Consider the following 12,858-nt stretch of genomic DNA (forward strand, 5'->3'; position numbering starts at 1 on the left):
TTTTGAATGCTCCATTCAAGCTGCCTTGAAGCTACCTAAATTACAATTTTAGGACGGGTCTCTAGTGTCTGTAGGCAGGGCTCTGGGAAGGGAACGAGTGTTCTCTACATCAACAGGGTGCTTTCATAGACTGGGTAGGAGCCTCGCCTGCGACACTCTAGAGCTAAAAGGAAACTTGACGTGAGTCCTCTCCTCAAGGTAAAGCCTAGAATAGCCCTGCCGAAGTGGAAGCTTGGAGAGGAGTTCTTGAGGCATTAGTTTCAGGTCTGTTTTCTTTTAAGGTTAGTAAGCTTTTCAAGGCCCTGAGGACCTCGCCTGGGCACCCTATTCCCTGCAAGAACACCCAGTACCGGCAGGCTCCACTGGGCTACTAAGAAACATCCAGGCCCGGAAACTTTTCCCATTCACTCTTTGTATTTTGTGTGTAGGCCAACACACTACACTCTTCCTTGGAAGAGCTAGATTTCCTCAGCTCTCCAACAGCTCCAGGAAATGTGTTCTCTCACGTCCTACATATCATGCAAATCTGCCTCATTGCCCTAGGCTGACCGGCACTGAGAAACCAAAACTGCTTCACATTCCTTCTACAAAGTCATACCTTAACACCCCATCCTTACAGTAGAAAGTCGGCTTGCGTTTCTGCTGTAACCACAGCACAGTTCTTCCTCTTACACTCCAGGGTTTTAGAAGAAGCTAAGCCCGATAGCCTACCCAGAGCGATCCCTGGGGGAGGCGGTTGGCTACACGCAGAATTACGTGCCAAATAAACTTTATTCAAGGAAGGGACCGGTGTGTAGCTAGAGTGTATATTTACTTGGTAGAAATCACAAGGAGGTAGGCTGCATGTTCGCTGGAAACGGGGAACTTATGGCACAAGCCTTGCTTACCCATTTTGAATGCTCCATTCAAGCTGCCTTGAAGCTGCCTAAATAAGAATTTTAGGACGGGTCTCTAGTCTCTGTAGGCAAGGCTCTGGGAAGGGAACGAGTGTTCTCTACATCAACAGGGTGCTTTCATAGCCTGGGTGGGAGCCTCTCCTCAGACGCTCTACAGCTAAAAGGAAACTTGACGTGAGTCCTTTCCTCAAGGTAAAGCCTAGAATAGCCCTGCCGAAGTGGAAGCTTGGAGCGGAGTCCTTGAGGCATTAGTTTCAGGTCTGTTTCCTTTTAAGGTTAGTAAGCTTTTCAGGACACCGAGGACCTCGCCTGGGCACCTTATTCCCTGGAAGACCACCGAGTACCGGCAGTCTCCACTGGGCTACTAAGAAACATCCAGGCCCGGACACCTTTCCCAGTCACTCTGTGTATTTTGTGTGTAGGCCAACACACTGCACTCTTCCTTGGAAGAGCTAGATTTCCTCAGCTCTCCAACATCCCCAGGAAATGTGTTCTCTCACGTCCTACATATCATGCAAATCTGCCTCATTGCCCTAGGCTGAGCAGCTCTGAGAAACCAAAACTGCTTCGCATTCCTTCTACAAAGTCATACCTTAAGACCCCATCCTTACAGGAGAAAGTCAGCTTGCGTTTCTGATGTAACCAAAGCACAGATCTTCCTCTTACACTGCAGGGTTTTAGAAGAAGCTAAGCCAGATAGCCTACCTAGAGCGCTCCTTGGGGGAGGCTGTTGGCTACACGCAGAACTCCGTGCCAAATAAACTTTATTCAAGGGAGGGACCAGTGTTTAGCTAGAGTGTATATTTACTTGGTAGAAATCACAAGTAGGTAGGCCGCGTGTTCGCTGGAAACGGTGACCTTATGGCACAAGCCTTGCTTTCCCATTTTGAATGCTCCATGCATGCTGCCTTGAAGTTACCGAAATAACAGTTTTAGGACGAGTCTTTAGTCATTGTAGGCAGGGCTCTGGGAAGGGAACGAGTGTTCTCTGCATCAACAGGGTGCTTTCATAGCCTGGGTGGGAGCCTCTCCTCAGACGCCCTAGAGATAAAGGAAACTTGACGTGAGTTCTTTCCTCCAGGTAAAGCCTTGACTAGCCCTGCCGAAGCTGAGCTTGAAGCAGTTTCCTTGTGGCATTTGTTTTAGGTCTGTTTTCTTTTAAGGTTAGTAAGCTTGTCAAGACACCGAGGACCTCTCGTGGGCACCCTATTCCCTGCAAGAGCACCGAGTACCAGCAGGCTCCACTGGGCTACTAAGAAACATCCAGGCCCGGAAACGTTTCCCAGTCACTGTGTATTTTGTGTGTAGGGCAACACACTGCACTCTTCCTTGGAAGAGCTAGATTTCCTCAGCTCTCCAACAACTCCAGGCAATGTGTTCTCTCAATTCCTATATGTCATGCAAATCTCCCTCATTGCCCTAGGCTGAGCAGCACTGAGAAACCAAAACTGCAACGCATTCCTTCTTTAAAGTCAAACCTTAAGACCCCATCCTTACAGGAGAAAGTCGGCTTTCTTTCCTGCTGTAACCAAAGCACAGTTCTTCCTCTTACACTCCAGGGTTTTAGAAGAAGCAGAGCCCGATAGCCTACCCAGAGCGATCCCAAGGGGAGGCGGTTGGCTACACGCAGAATTCCGTGCCAAATAAACTTTATTCAAGGAAGGGACCAGTGTGTAGCTAGAGTGTATATTTACTTGGTAGAAATCACAAGGAGGTAGGCTGCATGTTCGCTGGAACCGGGGAACTTATGGCACAAGCCTTGCTTACCACTTTTGAATGCTCCATTCAAGCTGCCTTGAAGCTACCTAAATTACAATTTTAGGACGGGTCTCTAGTGTCTGTAGGCAGGGCTCTGGGAAGGGAACGAGTGTTCTCTACATCAACAGGGTGCTTTCATAGACTGGGTAGGAGCCTCGCCTGCGACACTCTAGAGCTAAAAGGAAACTTGACGTGAGTCCTCTCCTCAAGGTAAAGCCTAGAATAGCCCTGCCGAAGTGGAAGCTTGGAGAGGAGTTCTTGAGGCATTAGTTTCAGGTCTGTTTTCTTTTAAGGTTAGTAAGCTTTTCAAGGCCCTGAGGACCTCGCCTGGGCACCCTATTCCCTGCAAGAACACCCAGTACCGGCAGGCTCCACTGGGCTACTAAGAAACATCCAGGCCCGGAAACTTTTCCCATTCACTCTTTGTATTTTGTGTGTAGGCCAACACACTACACTCTTCCTTGGAAGAGCTAGATTTCCTCAGCTCTCCAACAGCTCCAGGAAATGTGTTCTCTCACGTCCTACATATCATGCAAATCTGCCTCATTGCCCTAGGCTGACCAGCACTGAGAAACCAAAACTGCTTCACATTCCTTCTACAAAGTCATACCTTAACACCCCATCCTTACAGTAGAAAGTCGGCTTGCGTTTCTGCTGTAACCACAGCACAGTTCTTCCTCTTACACTCCAGGGTTTTAGAAGAAGCTAAGCCCGATAGCCTACCCAGAGCGATCCCTGGGGGAGGCGGTTGGCTACACGCAGAATTACGTGCCAAATAAACTTTATTCAAGGAAGGGACCGGTGTGTAGCTAGAGTGTATATTTACTTGGTAGAAATCACAAGGAGGTAGGCTGCATGTTCGCTGGAAACGGGGAACTTATGGCACAAGCCTTGCTTACCCATTTTGAATGCTCCATTCAAGCTGCCTTGAAGCTGCCTAAATAAGAATTTTAGGACGGGTCTCTAGTCTCTGTAGGCAAGGCTCTGGGAAGGGAACGAGTGTTCTCTACATCAACAGGGTGCTTTCATAGCCTGGGTGGGAGCCTCTCCTCAGACGCTCTACAGCTAAAAGGAAACTTGACGTGAGTCCTTTCCTCAAGGTAAAGCCTAGAATAGCCCTGCCGAAGTGGAAGCTTGGAGCGGAGTCCTTGAGGCATTAGTTTCAGGTCTGTTTCCTTTTAAGGTTAGTAAGCTTTTCAGGACACCGAGGACCTCGCCTGGGCACCTTATTCCCTGGAAGACCACCGAGTACCGGCAGTCTCCACTGGGCTACTAAGAAACATCCAGGCCCGGACACCTTTCCCAGTCACTCTGTGTATTTTGTGTGTAGGCCAACACACTGCACTCTTCCTTGGAAGAGCTAGATTTCCTCAGCTCTCCAACAGCCCCAGGAAATGTGTTCTCTCACGTCCTACATATCATGCAAATCTGCCTCATTGCCCTAGGCTGAGCAGCTCTGAGAAACCAAAACTGCTTCGCATTCCTTCTACAAAGTCATACCTTAAGACCCCATCCTTACAGGAGAAAGTCAGCTTGCGTTTCTGATGTAACCAAAGCACAGATCTTCCTCTTACACTGCAGGGTTTTAGAAGAAGCTAAGCCAGATAGCCTACCTAGAGCGCTCCTTGGGGGAGGCTGTTGGCTACACGCAGAACTCCGTGCCAAATAAACTTTATTCAAGGGAGGGACCAGTGTTTAGCTAGAGTGTATATTTACTTGGTAGAAATCACAAGTAGGTAGGCCGCGTGTTCGCTGGAAACGGTGACCTTATGGCACAAGCCTTGCTTTCCCATTTTGAATGCTCCATGCATGCTGCCTTGAAGTTACCGAAATAACAGTTTTAGGACCAGTCTTTAGTCATTGTAGGCAGGGCTCTGGGAAGGGAACGAGTGTTCTCTGCATCAACAGGGTGCTTTCATAGCCTGGGTGGGAGCCTCTCCTCAGACGCCCTAGAGATAAAGGAAACTTGACGTGAGTTCTTTCCTCCAGGTAAAGCCTTGACTAGCCCTGCCGAAGCTGAGCTTGAAGCAGTTTCCTTGTGGCATTTGTTTTAGGTCTGTTTTCTTTTAAGGTTAGTAAGCTTGTCAAGACACCGAGGACCTCTCGTGGGCACCCTATTCCCTGCAAGAGCACCGAGTACCAGCAGGCTCCACTGGGCTACTAAGAAACATCCAGGCCCGGAAACGTTTCCCAGTCACTGTGTATTTTGTGTGTAGGGCAACACACTGCACTCTTCCTTGGAAGAGCTAGATTTCCTCAGCTCTCCAACAACTCCAGGCAATGTGTTCTCTCAATTCCTATATGTCATGCAAATCTCCCTCATTGCCCTAGGCTGAGCAGCACTGAGAAACCAAAACTGCAACGCATTCCTTCTTTAAAGTCAAACCTTAAGACCCCATCCTTACAGGAGAAAGTCGGCTTGCTTTCCTGCTGTAACCAAAGCACAGTTCTTCCTCTTACACTCCAGGGTTTTAGAAGAAGCAGAGCCCGATAGCCTACCCAGAGCGCTCCCAAGGGGAGGCGGTTGGCTACACGCAGAATTCCGTGCCAAATAAACTTTATTCAAGGAAGGGACCAGTGTGTAGCTAGAGTGTATATTTACTTGGTAGAAATCACAAGGAGGTAGGCTGCATGTTCGCTGGAACCGGGGAACTTATGGCACAAGCCTTGCTTACCACTTTTGAATGCTCCATTCAAGCTGCCTTGAAGCTACCTAAATTACAATTTTAGGACGGGTCTCTAGTGTCCGTAGGCAGGGCTCTGGGAAGGGAACGAGTGTTCTCTACATCAACAGGGTGCTTTCATAGACTGGGTAGGAGCCTCGCCTGCGACACTCTAGAGCTAAAAGGAAACTTGACGTGAGTCCTCTCCTCAAGGTAAAGCCTAGAATAGCCCTGCCGAAGTGGAAGCTTGGAGAGGAGTTCTTGAGGCATTAGTTTCAGGTCTGTTTTCTTTTAAGGTTAGTAAGCTTTTCAAGGCCCTGAGGACCTCGCCTGGGCACCCTATTCCCTGCAAGAACACCCAGTACCGGCAGGCTCCACTGGGCTACTAAGAAACATCCAGGCCCGGAAACTTTTCCCATTCACTCTTTGTATTTTGTGTGTAGGCCAACACACTACACTCTTCCTTGGAAGAGCTAGATTTCCTCAGCTCTCCAACAGCTCCAGGAAATGTGTTCTCTCACGTCCTACATATCATGCAAATCTGCCTCATTGCCCTAGGCTGACCGGCACTGAGAAACCAAAACTGCTTCACATTCCTTCTACAAAGTCATACCTTAACACCCCATCCTTACAGTAGAAAGTCGGCTTGCGTTTCTGCTGTAACCACAGCACAGTTCTTCCTCTTACACTCCAGGGTTTTAGAAGAAGCTAAGCCCGATAGCCTACCCAGAGCGATCCCTGGGGGAGGCGGTTGGCTACACGCAGAATTACGTGCCAAATAAACTTTATTCAAGGAAGGGACCGGTGTGTAGCTAGAGTGTATATTTACTTGGTAGAAATCACAAGGAGGTAGGCTGCATGTTCGCTGGAAACGGGGAACTTATGGCACAAGCCTTGCTTACCCATTTTGAATGCTCCATTCAAGCTGCCTTGAAGCTGCCTAAATAACAATTTTAGGACGGGTCTCTAGTCTCTGTAGGCAAGGCTCTGGGAAGGGAACCAGTGTTCTCTACATCAACAGGGTGCTTTCATAGCCTGGGTGGGAGCCTCTCCTCAGACGCTCTACAGCTAAAAGGAAACTTGACGTGAGTCCTTTCCTCAAGGTAAAGCCTAGAATAGCCCTGCCGAAGTGGAAGCTTGGAGCGGAGTCCTTGAGGCATTAGTTTCAGGTCTGTTTCCTTTTAAGGTTAGTAAGCTTTTCAGGACACCGAGGACCTCGCCTGGGCACCTTATTCCCTGGAAGACCACCGAGTACCGGCAGTCTCCACTGGGCTACTAAGAAACATCCAGGCCCGGACACCTTTCCCAGTCACTCTGTGTATTTTGTGTGTAGGCCAACACACTGCACTCTTCCTTGGAAGAGCTAGATTTCCTCAGCTCTCCAACAGCCCCAGGAAATGTGTTCTCTCACGTCCTACATATCATGCAAATCTGCCTCATTGCCCTAGGCTGAGCAGCTCTGAGAAACCAAAACTGCTTCGCATTCCTTCTACAAAGTCATACCTTAAGACCCCATCCTTACAGGAGAAAGTCAGCTTGCGTTTCTGCTGTAACCAAAGCACAGATCTTCCTCTTACACTGCAGGGTTTTAGAAGAAGCTAAGCCAGATAGCCTACCTAGAGCGCTCCTTGGGGGAGGCTGTTGGCTACACGCAGAACTCCGTGCCAAATAAACTTTATTCAAGGGAGGGACCAGTGTTTAGCTAGAGTGTATATTTACTTGGTAGAAATCACAAGTAGGTAGGCCGCGTGTTCGCTGGAAACGGTGACCTTATGGCACAAGCCTTGCTTTCCCATTTTGAATGCTCCATGCATGCTGCCTTGAAGTTACCGAAATAACAGTTTTAGGACCAGTCTTTAGTCATTGTAGGCAGGGCTCTGGGAAGGGAACGAGTGTTCTCTGCATCAACAGGGTGCTTTCATAGCCTGGGTGGGAGCCTCTCCTCAGACGCCCTAGAGATAAAGGAAACTTGACGTGAGTTCTTTCCTCCAGGTAAAGCCTTGACTAGCCCTGCCGAAGCTGAGCTTGAAGCAGTTTCCTTGTGGCATTTGTTTTAGGTCTGTTTTCTTTTAAGGTTAGTAAGCTTGTCAAGACACCGAGGACCTCTCGTGGGCACCCTATTCCCTGCAAGAGCACCGAGTACCAGCAGGCTCCACTGGGCTACTAAGAAACATCCAGGCCCGGAAACGTTTCCCAGTCACTGTGTATTTTGTGTGTAGGGCAACACACTGCACTCTTCCTTGGAAGAGCTAGATTTCCTCAGCTCTCCAACAACTCCAGGCAATGTGTTCTCTCAATTCCTATATGTCATGCAAATCTCCCTCATTGCCCTAGGCTGAGCAGCACTGAGAAACCAAAACTGCAACGCATTCCTTCTTTAAAGTCAAACCTTAAGACCCCATCCTTACAGGAGAAAGTCGGCTTGCTTTCCTGCTGTAACCAAAGCACAGTTCTTCCTCTTACACTCCAGGGTTTTAGAAGAAGCAGAGCCCGATAGCCTACCCAGAGCGCTCCCAAGGGGAGGCGGTTGGCTACACGCAGAATTCCGTGCCAAATAAACTTTATTCAAGGAAGGGACCAGTGTGTAGCTAGAGTGTATATTTACTTGGTAGAAATCACAAGGAGGTAGGCTGCATGTTCGCTGGAACCGGGGAACTTATGGCACAAGCCTGGCTTACCCATTTTGAATGCTCCATTCAAGCTGCCTTGAAGCTACCTAAATTACAATTTTAGGACGGGTCTCTAGTGTCCGTAGGCAGGGCTCTGGGAAGGGAACGAGTGTTCTCTACCTCAACAGGGTGCTTTCATAGACTGGGTAGGAGCCTCGCCTGCGACACTCTAGAGCTAAAAGGAAACTTGACGTGAGTCCTCTCCTCAAGGTAAAGCCTAGAATAGCCCTGCCGAAGTGGAAGCTTGGAGAGGAGTTCTTGAGGCATTAGTTTCAGGTCTGTTTTCTTTTAATGTTAGTAAGCTTTTCAAGGCCCTGAGGACCTCGCCTGGGCACCCTATTCCCTGCAAGAACACCCAGTACCGGCAGGCTCCACTGGGCTACTAAGAAACATCCAGGCCCGATAACTTTTCCCATTCACTCTTTGTATTTTGTGTGTAGGCCAACACACTACACTCTTCCTTGGAAGAGCTAGATTTCCTCAGCTCTCCAACAGCTCCAGGAAATGTGTTCTCTCACGTCCTACATATCATGCAAATCTGCCTCATTGCCCTAGGCTGACCGGCACTGAGAAACCAAAACTGCTTCACATTCCTTCTACAAAGTCATACCTTAACACCCCATCCTTACAGTAGAAAGTCGGCTTGCGTTTCTGCTGTAACCACAGCACAGTTCTTCCTCTTACACTCCAGGGTTTTAGAAGAAGCTAAGCCCGATAGCCTACCCAGAGCGATCCCTGGGGGAGGCGGTTGGCTACACGCAGAATTACGTGCCAAATAAACTTTATTCAATGAAGGGACGGGTGTGTAGCTAGAGTGTATATTTACTTGGTAGAAATCACAAGGAGGTAGGCTGCATGTTCGCTGGAAACGGGGAACTTATGGCACAAGCCTTGCTTACCCATTTTGAATGCTCCATTCAAGCTGCCTTGAAGCTGCCTAAATAACAATTTTAGGACGGGTCTCTAGTCTCTGTAGGCAAGGCTCTGGGAAGGGAACCAGTGTTCTCTACATCAACAGGGTGCTTTCATAGCCTGGGTGGGAGCCTCGCCTCAGACGCTCTACAGCTAAAAGGAAACTTGACGTGAGTCCTTTCCTCAAGGTAAAGCCTAGAATAGCCCTGCCGAAGTGGAAGCTTGGAGCGGAGTCCTTGAGGCATTAGTTTCAGGTCTGTTTCCTTTTAAGGTTAGTAAGCTTTTCAGGACACCGAGGACCTCGCCTGGGCACCTTATTCCCTGGAAGACCACCGAGTACCGGCAGTCTCCACTGGGCTACTAAGAAACATCCAGGCCCGGACACCTTTCCCAGTCACTCTGTGTATTTTGTGTGTAGGCCAACACACTGCACTCTTCCTTGGAAGAGCTAGATTTCCTCAGCTCTCCAACAGCCCCAGGAAATGTGTTCTCTCACGTCCTACATATCATGCAAATCTGCCTCATTGCCCTAGGCTGAGCAGCTCTGAGAAACCAAAACTGCTTCGCATTCCTTCTACAAAGTCATACCTTAAGACCCCATCCTTACAGGAGAAAGTCAGCTTGCGTTTCTGCTGTAACCAAAGCACAGATCTTCCTCTTACACTGCAGGGTTTTAGAAGAAGCTAAGCCAGATAGCCTACCTAGAGCGCTCCTTGGGGGAGGCTGTTGGCTACACGCAGAACTCCGTGCCAAATAAACTTTATTCAAGGGAGGGACCAGTGTTTAGCTAGAGTGTATATTTACTTGGTAGAAATCACAAGTAGGTAGGCCGCGTGTTCGCTGGAAACGGTGACCTTATGGCACAAGCCTTGCTTTCCCATTTTGAATGCTCCATGCATGCTGCCTTGAAGTTACCTAAATAACAGTTTTAGGACCAGTCTTTAGTCATTGTAGGCAGGGCTCTGGGAAGGGAACGAGTGTTCTCTGCATCAACAGGGTGCTTTCATAGCCTGGGTGGGAGCCTCTCCTCAGACGCCCTAGAGATAAAGGAAACTTGACGTGAGTTCTTTCCTCCAGGTAAAGCCTTGACTAGCCCTGCCGAAGCTGAGCTTGAAGCAGTTTCCTTGTGGCATTTGTTTTAGGTCTGTTTTCTTTTAAGGTTAGTAAGCTTGTCAAGACACCGAGGACCGCTCGTGGGCACCCTATTCCCTGCAAGAGCACCGAGTACCAGCAGGCTCCACTGGGCTACTAAGAAACATCCAGGCCCGGAAACGTTTCCCAGTCACTGTGTATTTTGTGTGTAGGGCAACACACTGCACTCTTCCTTGGAAGAGCTAGATTTCCTCAGCTCTCCAACAACTCCAGGCAATGTGTTCTCTCAATTCCTATATGTCATGCAAATCTCCCTCATTGCCCTAGGCTGAGCAGCACTGAGAAACCAAAACTGCAACGCATTCCTTCTTTAAAGTCAAACCTTAAGACCCCATCCTTACAGGAGAAAGTCGGCTTGCTTTCCTGCTGTAACCAAAGCACAGTTCTTCCTCTTACACTCCAGGGTTTTAGAAGAAGCAGAGCCCGATAGCCTACCCAGAGCGCTCCCGAGGGGAGGCGGTTGGCTACACGCAGAATTCCGTGCCAAATAAACTTTATTCAAGGAAGGGACCAGTGTGTAGCTAGAGTGTATATTTACTTGGTAGAAATCACAAGGAGGTAGGCTGCATGTTCGCTGGAACCGGGGAACTTATGGCACAAGCCTTGCTTACCACTTTTGAATGCTCCATTCAAGCTGCCTTGAAGCTACCTAAATTACAATTTTAGGACGGGTCTCTAGTGTCTGTAGGCAGGGCTCTGGGAAGGGAACGAGTGTTCTCTACATCAACAGGGTGCTTTCATAGACTGGGTAGGAGCCTCGCCTGCGACACTCTAGAGCTAAAAGGAAACTTGACGTGAGTCCTCTCCTCAAGGTAAAGCCTAGAATAGCCCTGCCGAAGTGGAAGCTTGGAGCGGAGTTCTTGAGGCATTAGTTTCAGGTCTGTTTTCTTTTAAGGTTAGTAAGCTTTTCAAGGCCCTGAGGACCTCGCCTGGGCACCCTATCCCCTGCAAGAACACCCAGTACCGGCAGGCTCCACTGGGCTACTAAGAAACATCCAGGCCCGGAAACTTTTCCCATTCACTCTTTGTATTTTGTGTGTAGGCCAACACACTACACTCTTCCTTGGAAGAGCTAGATTTCCTCAGCTCTCCAACAGCTCCAGGAAATGTGTTCTCTCACGTCCTACATATCATGCAAATCTGCCACATTGCCCTAGGCTGACCGGCACTGAGAAACCAAAACTGCTTCACATTCCTTCTACAAAGTCATACCTTAACACCCCATCCTTACAGTAGAAAGTCGGCTTGCGTTTCTGCTGTAACCACAGCACAGTTCTTCCTCTTACACTCCAGGGTTTTAGAAGAAGCTAAGCCCGATAGCCTACCCAGAGCGATCCCTGGGGGAGGCGGTTGGCTACACGCAGAATTACGTGCCAAATAAACTTTATTCAAGGAAGGGACCGGTGTGTAGCTAGAGTGTATATTTACTTGGTAGAAATCACAAGGAGGTAGGCTGCATGTTCGCTGGAAACGGGGAACTTATGACACAAGCCTTGCTTACCCATTTTGAATGCTCCATTCAAGCTGCCTTGAAGCTGCCTAAATAACAATTTTAGGACGGGACTCTAGTCTCTGTAGGCAAGGCTCTGGGAAGAGAACGAGTGTTCTCTACATCAACAGGGTGCTTTCATAGCCTGGGTGGGAGCCTCTCCTCAGACGCTCTACAGCTAAAAGGAAACTTGACGTGAGTCCTTTCCTCAAGGTAAAGCCTAGAATAGCCCTGCCGAAGTGGAAGCTTGGAGCGGAGTCCTTGAGGCATTAGTTTCAGGTCTGTTTCCTTTTAAGGTTAGTAAGCTTTTCAGGACACCGAGGACCTCGCCTGGGCACCTTATTCCCTGGAAGACCACCGAGTACCGGCAGTCTCCACTGGGCTACTAAGAAACATCCAGGCCCGGACACCTTTCCCAGTCACTCTGTGTATTTTGTGTGTAGGCCAACACACTGCACTCTTCCTTGGAAGAGCTAGATTTCCTCAGCTCTCCAACAGCCCCAGGAAATGTGTTCTCTCACGTCCTACATATCATGCAAATCTGCCTCATTGCCCTAGGCTGAGCAGCTCTGAGAAACCAAAACTGCTTCGCATTCCTTCTACAAAGTCATACCTTAAGACCCCATCCTTACAGGAGAAAGTCAGCTTGCGTTTCTGCTGTAACCAAAGCACAGATCTTCCTCTTACACTGCAGGGTTTTAGAAGAAGCTAAGCCAGATAGCCTACCTAGAGCGCTCCTTGGGGGAGGCTGTTGGCTACACGCAGAACTCCGTGCCAAATAAACTTTATACAAGGAAGGGACCAGTGTTTAGCTAGAGTGTATATTTACTTGGTAGAAATCACAAGTAGGTAGGCCGCGTGTTCGCTGGAAACGGTGACCTTATGGCACAAGCCTTGCTTTCCCATTTTGAATGCTCCATGCATGCTGCCTTGAAGTTACCTAAATAACAGTTTTAGGACCAGTCTTTAGTCATTGTAGGCAGGGCTCTGGGAAGGGAACGAGTGTTCTCTGCATCAACAGGGTGCTTTCATAGCCTGGGTGGGAGCCTCTCCTCAGACGCCCTAGAGATAAAGGAAACTTGACGTGAGTTCTTTCCTACAGGTAAAGCCTTGACTAGCCCTGCCGAAGCTGAGCTTGAAGCAGTTTCCTTGTGGCATTTGTTTTAGGTCTGTTTTCTTTTAAGGTTAGTAAGCTTGTCAAGACACCGAGGACCGCTCGTGGGCACCCTATTCCCTGCAAGAGCACCGAGTACCAGCAGGCTCCACTTGGCTAGTAAGAAACATCCAGGCCCGGAAACGTTTCCCAGTCACTGTGTATT

Source organism: Balaenoptera physalus (genome assembly GCF_965194825.1).
Source record: "Balaenoptera physalus genome assembly, chromosome: 17".
Taxonomy (NCBI): domain Eukaryota; kingdom Metazoa; phylum Chordata; class Mammalia; order Artiodactyla; family Balaenopteridae; genus Balaenoptera; species Balaenoptera physalus.